The following is a 22,453-nucleotide window of genomic DNA, read 5'->3' as shown; positions in this document are numbered from 1 at the left end:
GGTACCTGCAGTTACTGTATTGTTTATAAGGGTGGGGACCGCTGGAGTCACTGTATTGTTTGTAAGGGTGGGGACCCATGCAGTCACTGTAGTGTTTATAAGGGTGGGGTAACTGCAGTCACTGTAGTGTTCATAAGGGTGGGGACACCTGGAGTCAATGTATTGTTTATAAGGGTGGGGAAACCTGCAGTCAATGTATTGTTTATAAGGGTGGGGACACCTGCAGTCACTGTATTGTTTATAACGGTGGGGACACCTGCGGTCAGTGTATTGTTTATAAGGGTGGGTGTGACAACTGCACTCACTGTATTGTTTATAAGGGTGGGGTTACTGCAGTCACTGTAGTCTTTATAAGGGTGGGGTACCTGCAGTCACTGTAGTGTTTATAAGGGCGGTGACACCTGCAGTCACTGTATTGTTTATAAGAGTGGGGTACCTGCAGTTACTGTAGTGTTTATAAGGGTGGGGGTACCTGCAGTCACTGTATTGTTCATAAGGGCGGGGACACCTGCAGTCACTGTAGTGTTTATAAGGGTGGGGACACCTTCAGTCACTGTAGTGTTTATAAGGGTGGGGACACCTGCAGTCACTGTATTGTTTAGAAGGGTGGGGACACCTGCAGTCACTGTAGTGTTTATAAGGGTGGGGAAACCTGCAGTCAATGTACTGTTTATAAAGGTGGGGACAACTGCAGTCACTGTATTGTTCATAAGGGTGGGGACACCTGCAGTCAATGTATTGTTAATAAGGGTGGGGACACCTGCAGTCACTGTATTGTTTATAATGGTGGGGACACCTGCAGTCAATGTATTGTTTATAAGGGTGGGGACACCTGCAGTCACTCTATTGTTTATAAGGGTGGGACACCTGCAGTCACTGTAGTGTTTATCAGGGTGGGGACACCTGCAGTCACTGTAGTGTTTATAAGGGTGGGGACACCTGCAGTCACTGTATTGTTTATAAGGGTGGGGACACCTGCAGTCAGTGTATCGTTTATAAGGGTGGGTGTGACACCTGCACTCACTCTATTGTTTATAAGGGAAGGGTAACTGCAGTCACTGTATTGTTTATAAGGGTGGGGACACCTGCAGTCACTGTATTGTTTATAAGGGTGGGGACAGCTGGAGTCACTGTAGTGTTTATAAGGGTGGGGACAACTGCAGTCACTGTATTGTTTATAAGGGTGGGTGTGACACCTTCAGTCACTGTATTGTTTATAAGGGTGGAGACACCTGCAATCACTGTATTGTTTATAAGGGTGGGGAAACCTGCAGTCACTGTATTGTTTATAAGGGTGGGGACACCTGCAGCCACTGTAGTGTTTATAATGGTGGGGTACCTGCAGTTACTGTATTGTTTATAAGGGTGGGGACAGCTGGAGTCACTGTATTGTTTGTAAGGGTGGGGACCCATGCAGTCACTGTAGTGTTTATAAGGGTGGGGTACCTGCAGTCAATTTAGTGTTTATAAGGGTGGGGTACCTGCAGTCACTGTATCGTTTATAAGGGTGGAGACACCTGCAGTAACTTTACTGTTTATAAGGGTGGGGTACCTGCAGTCACTGTATTGTTTATAAGGGTGGGGACACGTGCAGTCACTGTATTGTTTGTAAGGGTGGGGACCCATGCAGTCACTGTAGTGTTTATAAGGGTGGGGACCTGCAGTCAATCTAGTGTTTATAAGGGTGGGGTACCTGCAGTCACTGTATCGTTTATAAGGGTGGAGACACCTGCAGTCACTTTACTGTTTATAAGGGTGGGGTACCTGCAGTCACTGTATTGTTTATAAGGGTGGGGACACCTGCAGTCACTGTAGTGTTTATAAGGGTGGGGACACCTGCAGTCAGTGTATTGTTTATAAGGGTGGGTGTGACACCTGCAGTCACTGTAGTGTTTATAAGGGTGTGGACACCTGCAGTCACTGTATTGTTTATAAGGGTGGGGACACCTGCAGTCACTGTATTGTTTATAAGGGTGGGGAAACCTGCAGTCACTGTAGTGTTTATAAGGGTGGGGACACCTGCAGTCACTGTAGTGTTTATAAGGGTGGGGACACCGGCAGTCAGTGTATTGTTTATAAGGGTGGGTGTGACACCTGCACTCACTCTATTGTTTATAAGGGTGGGGTAACTGCAGTCACTGTAGTGTTCATAAGGGTGGAGACACCTGCAGTCAATGTATTGTTTATAAGGGTGGGGAAACCTGCAGTCAATGTATTGTTTATAAGGGTGGGGACACCTGCAGTCACTGTATTGTTTATAAGGGTGGGGTACCTGCAGTCACTGTATTGTTTATAAGGGTGGGTGTGACACCTGCACTCACGCTATTGTTTATAAGGGAAGGGTAACTGCAGTCACTGTATTGTTTATAAGGGTGGGGACACCTGCAGTCACTGTATTGTTGATAAGGGTGGGGACAGCTGGAGTCAATGTAGTGTTTATAAGGGTGGGGACACCTGCAGTCAATGTATTGTTTATAAGGGTGGAGACACCTGCAATCACTGTATTGTTTATAAGGGTGGGGAAACCTGCAGTCACTGTATTGTTTATAAGGGTGGGGACACCTGCAGCCACTGTAGTGTTTATAAGGGTGGGGTACCTGCAGTTACTGTATTGTTTATAAGGGTGGGGACAGCTGGAGTCACTGTATTGTTTGTAAGGGTGGGGACCCATGCAGTCACTGTAGTGTTTATAAGGGTGGGGTACCTGCAGTCAATTTAGTGTTTATAAGGGTGGGGTACCTGCAGTGTCTGTATCGTTTATAAGGGTGGAGACACCTGCAGTAACTTTACTGTTTATAAGGGTGGGGTACTTGCAGTCACTGTATTGTTTATAAGGGTGGGGCCACCTGCAGTCACTGTATTGTTTGTAAGGGTTGGGACCCATGCAGTCACTGTAGTGTTTATTAGGGTGGGGTACCTGCAGTCAATCTAGTGTTTACAAGGGTGGGGTACCTGCAGTCACTGTATCATTTATAAGGGTGGAGACACCTGCAGTCACTGTAGTGTTTATAAGGGTGGGGTACCTGCAGTCACTGTATTGTTTATAAGGGTGGGGGCACCTGCAGTCACTGTAGTGTTATAAGGGTGGGGACACCTGCAGTCAGTGTATTGTTTATAAGGGTGGGTGTTACACCTGCAGTCACTGTAGTGTTTATAAGGGTGTGGACACCTGCAGTCACTGTATTGTTTATAAGGGGGGGACACCTGCAGTCACTGTATTGTTTATAAGGGTGGGGACACCTGCAGTCACTGTATTGTTTATAAGGGTGGGGAAACCTGCAGTCACTGTAGTGTTTATAAGGGTGGGGACACCTGCAGTCACTGTATTGTTTATAAGGGTGGGGACACCGGCAGTCAGTGTATTGTTTATAAGGGTGGGTGTGACACCTGCACTCACTCTATTGTTTATAAGGGTGGGGTAACTGCAGTCACTGTAGTGTTCATAAGGGTGGAGACACCTGCAGTCAATGTATTGTTTATAAGGGTGGGGACACCTGCAGTCAATGTATTGTTTATAAGGGTGGGTGTGACATCTGCACTCACTGTATTGTTTATAAGGGTGGGTGTGACACCTGCACTCACTGTATTGTTTATAAGGGTGGGGTTACTGCAGTCACTGTAGTGTTTATAAGGGTGGGGTACCTGCAGTCACTGTAGTGTTTATAAGGGTGGGGTACCTGCAGTTACTGTATTGTTTATAAGGGTGGGGACAGCTGGAGTCACTGTATTGTTTGTAAGGGTGGGGACCCATGCAGTCACTGTAGTGTTTATAAGGGTGGGGTACCTGCAGTCAATTTAGTGTTTATAAGGGTGGGGTACCTGCAGTCACTGTATCGTTTATGAGGGTGGAGACACCTGCAGTAACTTTACTGTTTATAAGGGTGGGGTACCTGCAATCACTGTATTGTTTATAAGGGTGGGGACACCTGCAGTCACTGTAGTGTTTATAAGGGTGGGGTACCTGCAGTTACTGTATTGTTTATAAGGGTGGGGACAGCTGGAGTCACTGTATTGTTTGTAAGGGTGGGGACCCATGCAGTCACTGTAGTGTTTATAAGGGTGGGGTACCTGCAGTCAATTTAGTGTTTATAAGGGTGGGGTACCTGCAGTCACTGTATCGTTTATAAGGGTGGAGACACCTGCAGTAACTTTACTGTTTATAAGGGTGGGGTACCTGCAGTCACTGTATTGTTTATAAGGGTGGGGACACGTGCAGTCACTGTATTGTTTGTAAGGGTGGGGACCCATGCAGTCACTGTAGTGTTTATAAGGGTGGGGACCTGCAGTCAATCTAGTGTTTATATGGGTGGGGTACCTGCAGTCACTGTATCGTTTATAAGGGTGGAGACACCTGCAGTCACTTTACTGTTTATAAGGGTGAGGTACCTGCAGTCACTGTATTGTTTATAAGGGTGGGGACACCTGCAGTCACTGTAGTGTTTATAAGGGTGGGGACACTTGCAGTCAGTGTATTGTTTATAAGGGTGGGTGTGACACCTGCAGTCACTGTAGTGTTTATAAGGGTGTGGACACCTGCAGTCACTGTATTGCTTATAAGGGTGGGGACACCTGCAGTCATTGTATTGTTTATAAGGGTGAGGACACCTGCAGTCACTGTAGTGTTTATAAGGGTGGGGACACCTGCAGTCACTGTATTGTTTATAAGGGTGGGGACACTGGCAGTCAGTGTATTGTTTATAAGGGTGGGTGTGACACCTGCACTCACTCTATTGTTTATAAGGGTGGGGTAACTGCAGTCACTGTAGTGTTCATAAGGGTGGAGACACCTGCAGTCAATGTATTGTTTATAAGGGTGGGGAAACCTGCAGTCAATGTATTGTTTATAAGGGTGGGTGTGACATCTGCACTCACTGTATTGTTTATAAGGGTGGGGTAACTGCAGTCACTGTAGTGTTTATAAGGGTTGGGTACCTGCAGTCACTGTATCGTTTATAAGGGTGGAGACACCTGCAGTCACTTTACTGTTTATAAGGGTGGGGTACCTGCAGTCACTGTATTGTTTATAAGGGTGGGGACACCTGCAGTCACTGTAGTGTTTATAAGGGTGGGGACACCTGCAGTCAGTGTATTGTTTATAAGGGTGGGTGTGACACCTGCAGTCACTGTAGTGTTTATAAGGGTGTGGACACCTGCAGTCACTGTATTGTTTATAAGGGTGGGGACACCTGCAGTCACTGTATTGTTTATAAGGGTGGGGAAACCTGCAGTCACTGTAGTGTTTATAAGGGTGGGGACACCTGCAGTCACTGTAGTGTTTATAAGGGTGGGGACACCGGCAGTCACTGTATTGTTTATAAGGGTGGGGACACCGGCAGTCAGTGTATTGTTTATAAGGGTGGGTGTGACACCTGCACTCACTCTATTGTTTATAAGGGTGGGGTAACTGCAGTCACTGTAGTGTTCATAAGGGTGGAGACACCTGCAGTCAATGTATTGTTTATAAGGGTGGGGAAACCTGCAGTCAATGTATTGTTTATAAGGGTGGGTGTGACATCTGCACTCACTGTATTGTTTATAAGGGTGGGGTAACTGCAGTCACTGTAGTGTTTATAAGGGTGGGGACACCTGCAGTCACTGTATTGTTTATAAGGGTGGGGTACCTGCAGTCACTGTATTGTTTATAAGGGTGGGTGTGACACCTGCACTCACTCTATTGTTTATAAGGGAAGGGTAACTGCAGTCACTGTATTGTTTATAAGGGTGGGGACACCTGCAGTCACTGTATTGTTGATAAGGGTGGGGACAGCTGGAGTCAATGTAGTGTTTATAAGGGTGGGGACACCTGCAGTCACTGTATTGTTTATAAGGGTGGAGACACCTGCAATCACTGTATTGTTTATAAGGGTGGGGAAACCTGCAGTCACTGTATTGTTTATATGGGTGGGGACACCTGCAGCCACTGTAGTGTTTATAAGGGTGGGGTACCTGCAGTTACTGTATTGTTTATAAGGGTGGGGACAGCTGGAGTCACTGTATTTTTGTAAGGGTGGGGACCCATGCAGTCACTGTAGTGTTTATAAGGGTGGGGTACCTGCAGTCAATTTAGTGTTTATAAGGGTGGGGTACCTGCAGTCACTGTATCGTTCATAAGGGTGGAGACACCTGCAGTAACTTTACTGTTTATAAGGGTGGGGTACCTGCAGTCACTGTATTGTTTATAAGGGTGGGGACACCTGCAGTCACTGTATTGTTTGTAAGGGTTGGGACCCATGCAGTCACTGTAGTGTTTATTAGGGTGGGGTACCTGCAGTCACTGTATCGTTTATAAGGGTGGAGACACCTGCAGTCACTGTAGTGTTTATAAGGGTGGGGTACCTGCAGTCACTGTATTGTTTATAAGGGTGGGGACACCTGCAGTCACTGTAGTGTTTATAAGGGTGGGGACACCTGCAGTCAGTGTATTGTTTATAAGGGTGGGTGTGACACCTGCAGTCACTGTAGTGTTTATAAGGGTGTGGACACCTGCAGTCACTGTATTGTTTATAAGGGTGGGGACACCTGCAGTCACTGTATTGTTTATAAGGGTGGGGACACCTGCAGTCACTGTATTGTTTATAAGGGTGGGGAAACCTGCAGTCACTGTAGTGTTTATAAGGGTGGGGACACCTGCAGTCACTGTATTGTTTATAAGGGTGGGGACACCGGCAGTCACTGTATTGTTTATAAGGGCGGGGACACCTGCACTCACTCTATTGTTTATAAGGGTGGGGTAACTGCAGTCACTGTAGTGTTCATAAGGGTGGAGACACCTGCAGTCAATGTATTGTTTATAAGGGTGGGTGTGACATCTGCACTCACTGTATTGTTTATAAGGGTGGGTGTGACACCTGCACTCACTGTATTGTTTATAAGGGTGGGGTTACTGCAGTCACTGTAGTGTTTATAAGGGTGGGGTACCTGCAGTCACTGTAGTGTTTATAAGGTTGGGGTACCTGCAGTTACTGTATTGTTTATAAGGGTGGGGACAGCTGGAGTCACTGTATTGTTTGTAAGCGTGGGGACCCATGCAGTCACTGTAGTGTTTATAAGGGTGGGGTACCTGCAGTCAATTTAGTGTTTTTAAGGGTGGGGTACCTGCAGTCACTGTATCGTTTATAAGGGTGGAGACACCTGCAGTAACTTTACTGTTTATAAGGGTGGGGTACCTGCAGTCACTGTATTGTTTATAAGGGCGGGGACACCTGCAGTCACTGTAGTGTTTATAAGGGTGGGGACACCTTCAGTCACTGTAGTGTTTATAAGGGTGGGGACACGTGCAGTCACTGTATTGTTTAGAAGGGTGGGGACACCTGCAGTCACTGTAGTGTTTATAAGGGTGGGGAAACCTGCAGTCAATGTATTGTTTATAAGGGTGGAGACACCTGCAGTCACTGTATTGTTCATAAGGGTGGGGACACCTGCAGTCAATGTATTGTTTATAAGGGTGGGGACACCTGCAGTCACTGTATTGTTTATAAGGGTGGGGACACCTGCAGTCAATGTATTGTTTATAAGGGTGGGGACACCTGCAGTCACTGTATTGTTCATAAGGGTCGGGACACCTGCAGTCAATGTATTGTTTATAAGGGTGGGGACACCTGCAGTCACGGTATTGTTTATAAGGGTGGGGACACCTGCAGTCAATGTATTGTTTATAAGGGTGGGGACACCTGCAATCACTGTATTGTTTATAAGGGTGGGACACCTGCAGTCACTGTAGTGTTTATAAGGGTGGGGACACCTGCAGTCACTGTAGTGTTTATAAGGGTGGGGACACCTGCAGTCACTGTATTGTTTATAAGGGTGGGGACACCTACAGTCAGTGTGTTGTTTATAAGGGTGGGTGTGACACCTGCACTCACTGTATTGTTTATAAGGGTGGGGTTACTGCAGTCACTGTAGTGTTTATAAGGGTGGGGTACCTGCAGTCACTGTAGTGTTTATAAGGGTGGTGACACCTGCAGTCACTTTATTGTTTATCAGGGTGGGGTACCTGCAGTTACTGTAGTGTTTATAAGGGTGGGGTACCTGCAGTCACTGTAGTGTTTATAAGGGTGGTGACACCTGCAGTCACTGTATTGTTTATAAGGGTGGGACACCTGCAGTCACTGTATTGTTTATAGGGGTGGGGACACCTGCAGTCACTGTATTGTTTATAAGGGTGGGGACACCTGCAGTCACTGTAGTGTTTATAAGGGTGGGGACACCTGCAGTCAGTGTATTGTTTATAAGGGTGGGTGTGACACCTGCAGTCACTGTAGTGTTTATAAGGGTGTGGACACCTGCAGTCACTGTATTGTTTATAAGGGTGGGGACACCTGCAGTCACTGTATTGTTTATAAGGGTGGGGACACCTGCAGTCACTGTATTGTTTATAAGGGTGGGGAAACCTGCAGTCACTGTAGTGTTTATAAGGGTGGGGACACCTGCAGTCACTGTATTGTTTATAAGGGTGGGGACACCGGCAGTCACTGTATTGTTTATAAGGGCGGGGACACCTGCACTCACTCTATTGTTTATAAGGGTGGGGTAACTGCAGTCACTGTAGTGTTCATAAGGGTGGAGACACCTGCAGTCAATGTATTGTTTATAAGGGTGGGTGTGACATCTGCACTCACTGTATTGTTTATAAGGGTGGGTGTGACACCTGCACTCACTGTATTGTTTATAAGGGTGGGGTTACTGCAGTCACTGTAGTGTTTATAAGGGTGGGGTACCTGCAGTCACTGTAGTGTTTATAAGGGTGGGGTACCTGCAGTTACTGTATTGTTTATAAGGGTGGGGACAGCTGGAGTCACTGTATTGTTTGTAAGCGTGGGGACCCATGCAGTCACTGTAGTGTTTATAAGGGTGGGGTACCTGCAGTCAATTTAGTGTTTTTAAGGGTGGGGTACCTGCAGTCACTGTATCGTTTATAAGGGTGGAGACACCTGCAGTAACTTTACTGTTTATAAGGGTGGGGTACCTGCAGTCACTGTATTGTTTATAAGGGCGGGGACACCTGCAGTCACTGTAGTGTTTATAAGGGTGGGGACACCTTCAGTCACTGTAGTGTTTATAAGGGTGGGGACACGTGCAGTCACTGTATTGTTTAGAAGGGTGGGGACACCTGCAGTCACTGTAGTGTTTATAAGGGTGGGGAAACCTGCAGTCAATGTATTGTTTATAAGGGTGGAGACACCTGCAGTCACTGTATTGTTCATAAGGGTGGGGACACCTGCAGTCAATGTATTGTTTATAAGGGTGGGGACACCTGCAGTCACTGTATTGTTTATAAGGGTGGGGACACCTGCAGTCAATGTATTGTTTATAAGGGTGGGGACACCTGCAGTCACTGTATTGTTCATAAGGGTCGGGACACCTGCAGTCAATGTATTGTTTATAAGGGTGGGGACACCTGCAGTCAATGTATTGTTTATAAGGGTGGGGACACCTGCAATCACTGTATTGTTTATAAGGGTGGGACACCTGCAGTCACTGTAGTGTTTATAAGGGTGGGGACACCTGCAGTCACTGTAGTGTTTATAAGGGTGGGGACACCTGCAGTCACTGTATTGTTTATAAGGGTGGGGACACCTACAGTCAGTGTGTTGTTTATAACGGTGGGTGTGACACCTGCACTCACTCTATTGTTTATAAGGGTGGGTTAACTGCAGTCACTGTAGTGTTTATAAGGGTGGGTGTGACACCTGCACTCACTGTATTGTTTATAAGGGTGGGGTTACTGCAGTCACTGTAGTGTTTATAAGGGTGGGGTACCTGCAGTCACTGTAGTGTTTATAAGGGTGGTGACACCTGCAGTCACTTTATTGTTTATCAGGGTGGGGTACCTGCAGTTACTGTAGTGTTTATAAGGGTGGAGTACCTGCAGTCACTGTAGTGTTTATAAGGGTGGTGACACCTGCAGTCACTGTATTGTTTATAAGGGTGGGACACCTGCAGTCACTGTATTGTTTATAGGGGTGGGGACACCTGCAGTCACTGTAGTGTTTATAAGGGTGGGCACACCTGCAGTCACTGTATTGTTTATAGGGGTGGGGACACCTGCAGTCACTGTAGTGTTTATAAGGGTGGGGACACCAGCAGTCAGTGTATTGTTTATAAGGGTGGGGTTACTGCAGTCACTGTAGTGTTTATAAGGGTGGGGTACCTGCAGTCACTGTAGTGTTTATAAGGGTGGGGGTACCTGCAGTCATTGTATTGTTTATAAGGGTGTGGACATCTGCAGTCACTGTATTGTTTATAAGGGTGGGGTACCTGCAGTCACTGTAGTGTTTATAAGGGTGGGGACACCTGCAGTCACTGTATTGTTTATAAGGGTGGGGTACCTGCAGTTACTGTATTGTTTATAAGGGTGGGGTACCTGCAGTGAGTGTAGTGTTTATAAGGGTGGGGTACCTGCAGTGAGTGTAGTGTTTTTAAGGGTGGGGTACCTGCAGTGAGTGTAGTGTTTATAAGGGTGGGGTACCTGCAGTGAGTGTAGTGTTTATAAGGGTGGGGTACCTGCAGTGAGTGTAGTGTTTATAAGGGTGGGGTACCTGCAGTGAGTGTAGTGTTTACAAGGGTGGGGTACCTGCAGTGAGTGTAGTGTTAATAAGGGTGGGGTAACTGCAGTGTTTTTAGTGTTTATAAGGGTGGGGTACCTTCAGTGAGTGTAGTGTTTATAAGGGTGGGGTACCTGCAGTGAGTGTAGTGTTTATAAGGGTGGGGTACCTGCAGTGGGTGCTGATCACCATAAGCCGTTATGATACAGCACAAGTCACACATGCCTTGTGAAGTTATGTTTAAATGTAATGTGAATATGCTGGGCAACTCTTGTGAGTACCGATTCCATGTAAGATCGTGTTGAGGTACTAAATACTTTTCCAGTGTGTCCTCCCCAGCCCAGGAACAGGCTGCAAGTAGTGACGGCATGCTTCACGTAATCCAATGCTCTGACCTTCAAAACATGGCTTTGTAGGGAGCATGATTCTGTGAAAGGAACAGCTGTGTCTGAATGTCATCTGCTAAATACAGACATGCAAAGCCCCGCAGAATGCTGACTCAACATGTGCAGCTTTGACCTTCATGCGGTGGCAGGAATTTCAGGTCTTACAATGATTTTTCCCCTGGTGATGTATTAATGAATTTGACTGGTTAAATTGTTGGAAGTGTATGGAGAGACACACCAACTCTGTTGGCATCAGACCCATTGCTGAGTGTTGTACTGGAGCCAGGACAGATCACATTGGGTTAACGTGCAGGAATTCATGAAGCATTTATGAATACCAATGAATGGAAACAGGCAACATTATCTTCATGATTTGTTTTTCATCTCACTGTTGGGATAGTTGAAAAACTCTCCCGTTCCCACCCTGTTAAACATGATGTATATAATGGGCAGCAGGGATGACAAGGTATTATATGGTTGATTATAAAGGGCAGTGCAGAAGAGAGGCAAAGAAGAGAGTGCAGGCAGGGTGGAGTGGGTGGAGAAGAGTGTCAGGAGTGATTTGTGACAGAAGGGTACCAGCAAGAGTTGAAGGGAAGGTTTACAAAATGGCAGTGAGACCTGCTATGTTCTATGGTTTGGAGACAGTGGCACCGATGAAAAGACAGGAGGTGGAGCTGGAGGTGGCAGAGATGAAGATGATAAGATTTTTATTGGGAGTGATGAAGAAGGACAGGATTAGGAATGAGTATATTAGAGGGACAGCTCAGGTTGGACCGTTTGGAGACAAAGCAAGAGAGGCACGATTGAGATGGTTTGGACATGTGTGGAGGAGAGATGCTGGGTATATTGGGAGAAGGATGCTGAATATGGAGCTGCCAGGGAAGAGGAGAAGAGGAAGGCCAAAGAGGAGGTTTATGGATGTGGTGAGGGAGGACATGCAGGTGGCTGGTGTGACAGAGGAAGATGCAGAAGACAGGAAGAGATGGAAATGGATGATCTGCTGTGGCGCCCCCTAACGGGAGGAGCCGAAAGTAGTAGTAGTAGTAGTACATAAAGGGCAGAAAGACTTAAATTGATTTTATGGCTTGTTGTTGGAAAAGCAAGTTTCAGGTGGCCGGGTAGCATAGCGGTGTATTCCGTTGTCTACCAACACGGGGATCGCTGGTTCAAATCCCAGTGTTACCTTCGGCTTGGTTGGGCGTACCTACAGGCACAATTAATTGGCCGTGTCTGCGGGTGGGAAGCCGGATGTATGTGTCCTGGTCGCTGCACTAGCGCCTCCTCTGGTCGGTTGGGGCGCCTGTTCAGGGGAGAGGGGGAACTGGCGTGATCCTGCCACGTGCTACGTCCCCCTGGTGAAACTCCTCACTGTCAGGTGAAAAGAAGCGGCTGGCAACTCCACATGTAATGGAGGAGGCATGTGGTAGTCTGCAGCCCCCCCCCCCCCGGATCAGCAGAGGAGGTGGAGCAGCAACTGGCACGGCTAGGAAGAGTGGGGTAATTGGCCAAGTACAACTGGGGACAAAAAGGGGGGAAAAACCCCCAAAAAGGAAAAGCAAGTGTCTATTTAACGATAGAATGCTTGTTTGAATTCACACAGTAATTGTTTGACGTACATCACAAGAGGAGGACAAAATGACTTCAACAGAACTTCACTTTCTGGGTATGAAGGAACATACGTATGTGGAAACTGAGATATTTTCTCAGAGAGAGAAATCAGTTTATTTCATCAAGTATTCCTACATTAGACATGAGGCGGTGTATGTGATAAACACATACCACACATCATACATCATCTATTGCCACAGAGGGACTTGTCTCCTTTGCCTTTATATGGAGATGATGTTAGCATCCCTCCACTGCTGAGGGACAGTTTCATTTTTCCATACGTGTGAGATGAGCAGGGAAAGTGCACGGGTGCAGAGGTAGCCTCCCTGTTTAAAAATCTCTGCAGGGATACTGTCAGGGTCAGGGGTCTTGTTATTTTTCAGCGACTTAACCACACAATAAACCTCTTCAAAGGTTGGTGGAAGGTCAAGGTCTTGGATGGTGGGGCGGACAGGTAGTTCATCCAAGATTGAGGGATCTGTTGGGGAGGGCTGGTTCAAAAGATTCTCAAAATGTTCTGCCCATCTTTTTGTGATGAGTTTCTGATCCTTTATGAGGGTGGCACCATCATCAGACTTCAGGGGGGAGACAGAGCAGTTTTTTGGGCCGTAGATGGTTTTCACTGCATCATAAAAGTTGTGGATATCATTTCTATCGGCATGGGTTTGTATTTAATTTGCCTTCGATATCCACCACTCATTCTGCAGGGCACGCAATTTTGACTGCACCTCTCTCCTGGATGCTTGCCATTGTTGCCGGAGTGTAGCTGATGTGGGATTGTTGAGGTCAGCACTGTGTGCTTTATGAGTGCCTTTGAGTATGGTAGTTATTGTGCCTGTGTTGTCATTGAACCAGTCCTGGTGCTTTCTGCTCTTGTAACCGATGTATTGGGATGCTGCCTTGTAGAGTCTGGAGCTCACGGAACACCATTTCCTATCAATGGAATCATCTGTGCTCAAGATAAGCTCAATGTCTTCTAGGTTTTCAGCCAGAGAGGCGGAGATTGTTCTGGACCTCAGCCTTGCTAACATAAATTGTTGTCACTGCTTACAGATGTTTTGTAAAGATGTCACTTTCACAAGCCAAAACAAAAGCTGACCAGGAGCCCTGACAGTTCCAAGAGAAATGGACACACGACTACTTCTTCACTGAATTTAACGCACCCACAATCTGTTTAATTTGCAAGGAAAAAGTTGCCGTCTTGAAGGATTTCAATCTGAAGTGACATTACACTACTGAACATGCAAAGGAGGATGACTGGTTCAAAGGCGAGGAGAGAAAGGCAGCACACAAAAACGTCTGTCTTGTCAGAACTTTTTTCACAAAGCCAAACAAGACTGATGCGCAGTGTGCATTTTAACTTCTGGAGTAATTCTGAATTGCTGGTTCATCTAGCACAGAGTAAGTATCATCTTTCTTGCTTAACAAGTTGCTATTAGTCTTATTCCAGCTGCTTGAGTATTAGTCCTTTTCTCCATAGATCTGCTGCTGGTTCCTAGTGGGAACTAGTGGGATCTTTTACTTGCTGTAGCTGTCTTATTTTGGCTGTAGCTGTTTTTCACCTAGTGTGTCCTTAAATATTTCTTGTTGCCTAGCTGTTTTGACTTAGTTATCCTTTTAGCTTATAAATATATTCCTTGGTGACTTGCTGTTTGTAGTTTTAATTGTATTGTGTGAGGTTTGATATAGTTTTACATAAGTGACCAGTTTCTGGGAAATATGCCTATTTTCAGTGTACCTCTTTGGCCAATTGGGTGTTTAGTGGCCAGGGTGTGGCCTGCACTCCTGGCAGATAATTAGTAATTAGTGTTCTTTAAATTACTGCTGCTACTTGGAAGCATTAGCTTCCAAGCGTCGCATCGGGCAAACAAGCGTCAGGCAAACAGGTCTAGGTTGAACAAAGGCTAGAGTGAACAAAGACAAGTGCGACTTTTTCAAGCCAAGACTTCATCAAGCAAGGACTGCTCTTTTAAGATCCGGTCAGTCATCTGTATTTTGTTTACCTAGTATAGACTATGTGTTTCCTTCGCATTCCTGTCCTTTCCTCTTCCCGGGGCTGGCATAGACATTGAGTCACTCCTAGGTGCTGCAACCCTACCAATCTCATCTATCCCACTCTCTCCACTGACGTTGAGCAAGTGGTGATGGGAGGGCTCTGGAATTGCCAGTCTGCGGTGCCGAAAGCCAAGTTTATCTCAGGCTACGCATCCTTGCTCTCCCTCAATTTTCTTGCTCTAACTGAGACCTGGAGCATGCCAGAAAACACTACCACACCCGCAGCTCTGTCTGATGCGTACTCTTTTTCTCACACTCCCAGAGCTGGGAAGCGAGGTGGTGGTATAGGCCTGCTAAACTCCCTGAAATGGAAATACTCTCTTGTTTCCATTCCACAATTTTCTCCGCCCTCTTTTGAATTTTATGCTGTTACTGTCTCTTATCCAGTCAAACTCACCATCGTGGTTGTGTACCACCCACCAGGCCCCCTTGGTGAATTTCTGGAGGAGCTTGACACACTTGTCTCGCACTTCCCTGTTGATGACTCTGCACTTATCCTTCTCGGTTACTTCAACATCCACACTAACAAGCTAGATCCTCTTCTCTCTTTCCTCTCCTCATTTGACCTTCACCTCTCACCCTCTCCTCCTACCCACAAGGCCGGCAACCAGCTGGACCTTATCTTTACTAGACACTGTCCCATTTCCAATCTCTCTGTTACTCCCCTCCAGCTCTCTGACCACTATTTCATGTCCTACTCTCTTCACCCCCCTCAGCTCATCCCCCTACCCACATGGTTTCCACCCGTAGACACCTCCGCTCTCTCTCCGCCACTGATCTTTCTTCTTCTGTTACCTCTATCCTCCCTACACCTGAATCTTTTACTCTCCGACCCCGACACTGCTAATGATCTTCTTCTCTCTACCCTCTATTCTTCTCTGGACAATCTGTCCCCTCAACTCCAGGACTGCACGCCCAACTCCACCTGCCACTTGGCTGTCCGACTCAGTATGTACTGACAGACGGAGCCTAAGAGTGGCAGAGCGCAATTGGAGAAAAGACAAACTCCCAGAGGACCTTCTTAACTTCCAATCTCTTCTTTCTACTTTCTCCTCCTCCCTTTCTGATGCTAAGGCTGCCTTCTATCGCTCTAAAATCCTATCCTCTGCCTCTAATCCTAAGAAACTCTTTGAAACCTTCTCTACACTTCTTCAACCCCCACCTCCTCCTCCTACTTCCTCCCTTCTCCCTGATGACCGCTAACTTCTTTGACAAGATGGTAAACAACATCAGAGCCTCCTTTTCTCACCACCCGGTTAGTGCTGCTTGCACTATCCCACTCTTTGCACCCTCCCTCACCTCTCCACCTCCCACCCTATCCCACCTCGCTCCCCTCTCCCCCGATGAGGTCCACAACCTCATCACAGCCAGTCGCCCCACCACATGCTCCCTTGACCCGGTCCCCTCCACTCTTCTTCAGTCTATAGCACCTGAACTCCTTCCCTTTCTAACCCACCTCATCAACACCTCGCTCCAGGCAGGATGCATTCCATCTATCTTCAAGACTGCTAGAGTCACCACCCTTCTCAAGAAACCATCACTTAACCCTTCTGACGTCAAAAACTACAGACTGGTTTCACTTCTACCCTTTCTATCCAAAACTTTCGAACGTGCTGTCTTTAACCAACTTTCTTTGTACTTCCACCAGAACAACCTCCTGCACCCCCACCCGTCTGGGTTCAGAGTGGGTCACTCGACAGAGACGGCCCTCCTTGCAGTGACACAATCACTGCACTCTGCGAGAGCAAACTCTCTCTCCTCTGTCCTGATACTCCTGGACCTGTCAGCTACATTCAACACAGTGAACCACCATATCCTCCTCTCTACCCTCGAGGGGCTGGGTTTCACGGGCTCTGCACTTTCAATGTTTGCATCCTACCTGACGGGTCGCTCCTACCTGGTGACATGGAGGGGATCTGTGTCGGAGCCTTGCAGACTGACTACAGACGTTCCACAGGGTTCAGTTCTGGGTCCTCTCCTTTTCTCCCTGTACACGACATCCCTGGGTTCTGTTATTCGCTCGCATGACTTCTCTTACCATTGTTATGCCGATGACACCCAGCTGATCTTGCCCTTCCCTCCCTCTGACACACAAGTAGAGACACACATTGCTGCGTGCTTGACTGACATCTCGGAGTGGATGGCGACACACCACCCGAAGCTCAATCTGGACAAGACAGAGCTGATGTTCCTCCTAGGGAAAGGTTGCCCGCACCGAGACCTGGCCATAACCATTGACAACACCGTGGTGACGCCAACTCGGACTGTGAGGAATCTGAGTGAGATCCTGGACGACCAACTGTCGTTTGCTGAAAACGTTGCATCGGTTGCTTGCTCCCGCAGATTTCTCCTCTATAACATCAGGAGGATTCGCCCATCCTTCACCGACGAGACGGCACAGGTGCTCATCCAGGCTCTGGTCCTCTCCCGGCTTGACTCCGGCAACTCGCTCCTTGCTGGCGCCCCGGCATCGGCCATCAGACCTCGGGAGCTTGTTCAGAAAGCTGCAGCTCGTCTGGAGTTCAACCGCCCTAAGTTCTCCCACACAACTCCTCTTCTCATGTCCCTACACTGGCTCCCAGTAGCTGCACGCATCCAGTTTAAGACTCTGGTGCTAGCCTACAGGGCAGTGAAAGGAACAGCTCCTTCCTATCTCCAGGCCATGGTCAAGCCCTACACCCCTGCCCGACCACTTCGCTCTGCTGCCTCGGGATGCCTGGTTGCCCCGTCGCTCAGAGGCCCCTGCTGCCGATCGACTTGGTCACGGCTCTTTTCTGTCCTGGGCCCACAGTGGTGGAATGATCTCCTCACTGATGTCAGGACAGCAGAGTTGCTGCCCATCTTTTGGCGCAGGTTGAAAACTCACCTCTTCAAGAACTACTACCCTGTTACTTGTTCTTAGCACTTATTGTATTCACTCATTTAAAAAAAAATCTCTTTCCTGATTTCCTACATTAAATACACTTATTGTAAGTCGCTTTGGATATGTGATAAGCGAGACAGTAGCGAAGGCTGGCAAGCCATTTATGGAGGGACAGTTTCTGAGAGCCTGCATGCTGCAGGTAGTGAATATCATTTGCCAAAAGGCATCTTTCTTCAGAAACGTCAGTCTCAGCCTAAATAAAATGGCAGAACGGATCAGCGAGTTGTCAGGCAACATTGCCAGACAGTTTTGCACTAAAGCAAAGGATTTCATGCACTATTTGTTCTTGATGAAAGCACAGATGTAAAAGACAATGCTCAGCTCGCTATATTTGTAAGGGGTATCATTGACGGTTTTGAGTTAAAAGAACTGCTAACTTCATGTCCAGTGCAGGGAAAGACTACAGCCAAAGATATATTTCAGGTGCCGTGCAATGCAATTGAGGGTGCTGGTCTACCTGGAATAAACTGGCTGGAATCACCACTGATGGATAATAATGGGAAGAAAAAATGGGCTTGTAGCACTGATTCAAAGAAAGATGCAGGAAGAGACTGTAGATCCCGCAGTGGCATTGCACTGCATCATTCACCAGCAGGCACTCTGCAGCAAATGCTTGAAATTTGACAGTATTTTGACTGTTGTGGTGAAGTGCATTAATTGCATCAGATCAAGAGGTTTACAACACCGTCAGTTCTGTGGGTTTCTGGAGGAAATAGATGCAACATATGGAGATGTGTTGTACTTCACAGAAGTGCTCTGGTTGAGCAGGGGCAGCGTCCTGAAAAGGTTTTTGGAGTTGAGGAAGGCGATCAGAGAATTCATGAAAGAAGAAAAAGGTTACATGTTCCTGAGGTTGATGGCTCTTGGATTTAGCTTTCTTATTTAATATCACACAAACACTTATCACTCTTAATTTAAAACTGCAGGGGCCAGACCAACCTGTCACTGTTGCATTTGATAGTGTGAAAACCTTCTCTGTGAAACTCAGATTATAGAAAACACAGCTCACATAGAAAAGATTTGTCCACTTCCCAGCATGCCAGTCAATTATTGATGATGGTGCCAGAGTCAGTGCTGATGAGTATGTGACTAATGACAATCTGTAGCAGGAGTTTGAGCATCGCTTTTCTGGTGTTAAGACTCACAGCACCACTTTCCAGTTACTTGCAGACCCCTTCTCCTTTGATGTGGACAGTGCTCCAAGCACATTTCAAAAGGAGCTAATAAACTTGCAGTGCAACACTGAGCTCAAGGCAAAGTTCAGAGAGGCACAAAGAAAGCAGGATATACTTGGACAGTTTCTCAGAGAGCTTCCCAAAACATTCTCACAATTGTCCAAACTGTTCAGACAGATCATGTGTCTTTTCGGCAGCACTTATCTGTGTGAGAAACTTCTCAACTATGAACGTTAATAAATGAAAGCATACAGTGGCTTGCAAAAGTATTCATACCCCTTGAACTTTTCCACATTTTGTCACGTTTTGACCACAAACATTAATATATTTTATTGGAATTTTATGTGAAAGACCAACACAAAGTGGCCCACAATTGTGAAGTACAAAGAAAATTATACATGATTTAATTTTTTTTTTTACCGCAAGGGGTGCCTTACCGGTTTTGTTATAAAAAACTGAAAAGTGCGGTGTGCAAAAGTATTCAGCTCCCCTGAGTCAATACTTTTTGGAACTGCCTTTTGCTGCAATTACAGCTGCAAGTCTTTTGGGGTATGTCTCTACCAGCTTTGCACATCTAGAGACTGAATTTTTGCCCATTCTTCATTGCAAAACAGCTCAAGCTCAGTCAGATTAGATGGAGAGCGTTTGTGAACGGCAGTTTTCAGATCCTGCCACAGATTCTCAATTGGATTTAGGTCTGGACTTTGACTGGGCCATTCTAACACATGAATATGTTTTGTTTTAAACCATTCCATTGTAGCCTGGGCTTTATGTTTAGAGTCGTTGTCCTGCTGGAAGGTGAACCTCCGCCCCAGTCTCAAGTCTTTTGCAGACTCCAACAGGTTTTCTTCCAAGATTGCCATGTATTTGGCTCCATCCATCTTCCCATCAACTCTGACCATCTTCTCTGTCCCTGCTGAAGATAACCACCCCCAGAGCATGATGCTGCCACCACCATGTTTGACAGTGGGGATGATGGTGTGTTCAGAGTGACGTGCAGTGTTAGTTTTCCGCCACACATAGCGTTTTGCATTTAGGCCAAAAAGTTGAATTTTGGTCTCATCTGACCAGAGCACCTTCTTCCACGTTTGCTGTTTCCCCCACATGGCTTCTGGCAAACTGCAAACGGGACTTCTTATGGTTTTCTTTTAACAATGGCTTTCTTCTTGCCACTCTTCCATAAAGGCCAGATTTGTGCAGTGCATGACCAATAGTTGTCCTGTGGACAGATTCCCCCACCTGAGCTGTGGATCTCTGCAGTTCGTCCAGAGTCACCATGGGCCTCTTGGCTGCATCTCTGATCAGTGCTCTCCTTGTTTGGCCTGTAAGTTTAGGTGGACGGCCGTGTCTTGGTAGGTTTGCAGTTGTGCCATACTCTTTCCATTTCCGGATGATGGATTGAACAGTGCTCCATGAGATGTTCAAAGCTTGGGAAATCTTTTTATAGCCTAACCCTGCTTTAAACCTCTCCACAACTTTATCCCTGACCTGTCTGGTGTGTTCCTTGGACTTCATGATGCTGTTTGCTCCCCAATATTCTCTTAACAAACCTCTGAGGCCGTCACAGAACAACTGTATTTGTACTGAGATTAGATTACCCACAGGTTGACTCTATTTAGTCATTAGGTCAACATTCGATCATTCAGCAATCATCAGGCAACTTCTGAAGGCAATTGGTTGCACTCAGAGAAAAGGGGGCTGAATACCTTTGCACACCGCACTTTTCATTTTTTTTATTTGTAAAAAAATTTTGAAATCATGAATAATTTTTCTTTGTACTTCACAATTGTGTGCCACTTTGTGTTGGTCTTTCACATAAAATTCCAATAAAATGTATTTATGTTTGTGGTCGTAACATGACAAAATGTGGAAAAGTTCAAGGGGTATGAATACTTTTGCAAGCCACTGTAGGTCCAGGCTGACCAATGAACATATCCATGCTGTCCTCAGGGTGTCCACTGCCCTGTCCCTGAAAGCAAATGGGCTTCACCCTGTCAGCAGAAGTGTCATGTTTCTGGCAAGAAGTAGGCTAAATATGGAGGCCTAGGCCAGGCTACATTTTTATTTATTTGCTTATTTGAATAGGGACAGTGCATATTAATGAACATTGGTATCACAGATACACATGTAAACATGCCGGATTGTAGCAATACTGCTAATTTACATCCGTTGTCCCTAGACAGGTCAAAGCAAGAAATAAAAACAGATGTGGTACACCACAACACAATGTAATAACACTAAAATACACAACAATACATACAACATCATACATCCCACAAAATCATACACCACAATACAATACAATACCATACAATACAACATAATACCATGAAACACATAACACACAAGTGACTGAAATAATTAGAAGGACAAAGCTGAACTGAGCTTGCACTGATTAAAAATGATCACAAACTTGGTGTAATTTGAGCCATTTTTTAAAATGGGCTTTAAAAGTGGGTAATGTGGGGCATTCCCTTATTGCAGAAGGTGTGTTATTCCAGATCTTAGTGCCTTTAACTGATAACACTGTTTTGACTGAAAGTGGTGCGTCTGAAGGGTAACGCACAATCCTCTCTAGTGGAGGCCCTTGTACTGTCTGTTCTTATTTTAATGTATTCATTTAGCGGAGGTAGGGCAAGACCATGTAGTGACTTGTATACAGAGCAGGCATATTTGAACGTTTTAAAATTCTCGAAATTTAGAAGATTGTGTTTCTCTAGAATATTGCAATGGTGAAAAGAAGAAGGCTTTCTGTCGAAGATTTGTATGGCTTTTTTAAAGAGTGATACTGCTGGTTTGAGTGTTGTTGTGCTTGAAATTACCAGTTTTGTGAAACAGTATTCAATGTGAGAAAAAAAAATCATCGAGTGAAGAAACATCTTAGCAGCATTTTCTGATAATGATGATCTAATTTGCCTAAAATTATAAAGATTGAATTTAATAGTGTTTGATATATTTTTTACATGATTCTTAAACGATAATGTGGGGTCCAATGTAACACCAAGATATCCGAATTCTTGAACAATTTTCGAGCTCTTTCCCTTCCATACATACTGTTACATACACTAATTACATACACACATACAAAAAACGATTTGAAGGTTATCTAGTCGAACAGTTTTTTTTTCTTCATCCCTATTGCACCGGCCCTCCTCCATAAGACCAACTGTCAAGTGGCCCCCAGGTAATTTGAGTTTGAGAACCCTGTTATACAACCTTTGAAATATCAAATTCAGCTCTAAAAAAAGCTTTCAAATTTTGCTAACATCTGGTACTTGGAAATCAAGCAACTAGCAGATATAACTGTGCTTCTTTTCAACCAGTCAGGAAAGAACATGATGTTCAAACAGATCATTTACAAAAAAGTTAATTCTACTTAGGGAAATCAACTACAGATTTCATAATGCTCTCCTCACCATTTTTCCAAATCATAGCATGAAATGGAGTATTTAAAAAGCACCACGGTGCTTCTTTTTTCAGAGCAGAAATCATTCTAACCACGAAAGACTATGAACTTTTCAGAAATGTGCACATAACTTCCACCGGTTTTAGTTAACTGACATTGATTAGGAAGGAAAAGTGGTGCTAGTGAGGCAACTGAACATTATCATATCAAAAATATATTGTCTGAAGGCTGGTAGTAGATATTCTGCTTGTGATTTCAATAAGAATCAGTAGAGGAGCGCTAGGTGTTTCCTGGGTTATGGGTTTACAAGACAGGACATTTGAAGGGGAGCAATTTTAGCAAAAGTCTACAAT

At 45.7% G+C, this 22,453-nt stretch overlaps 1 protein-coding gene across 1 annotated transcript in view; it reads left to right on the top strand.

Annotated features, from left to right (window-relative positions):
- Positions 1–22,453, top strand: part of LOC130130505 (dihydropyridine-sensitive L-type skeletal muscle calcium channel subunit alpha-1-like) — a 357,791-nt gene that overhangs the window by 31,778 nt on the left and 303,560 nt on the right. The window lies entirely within an intron of this gene.

This window comes from Lampris incognitus, chromosome 2 (genome assembly GCF_029633865.1).
Source record: "Lampris incognitus isolate fLamInc1 chromosome 2, fLamInc1.hap2, whole genome shotgun sequence".
In the NCBI taxonomy this organism is placed as follows: Eukaryota; Metazoa; Chordata; class Actinopteri; order Lampriformes; family Lampridae; genus Lampris; species Lampris incognitus.
This window is presented reverse-complemented; position numbering and strand designations above follow the sequence as displayed.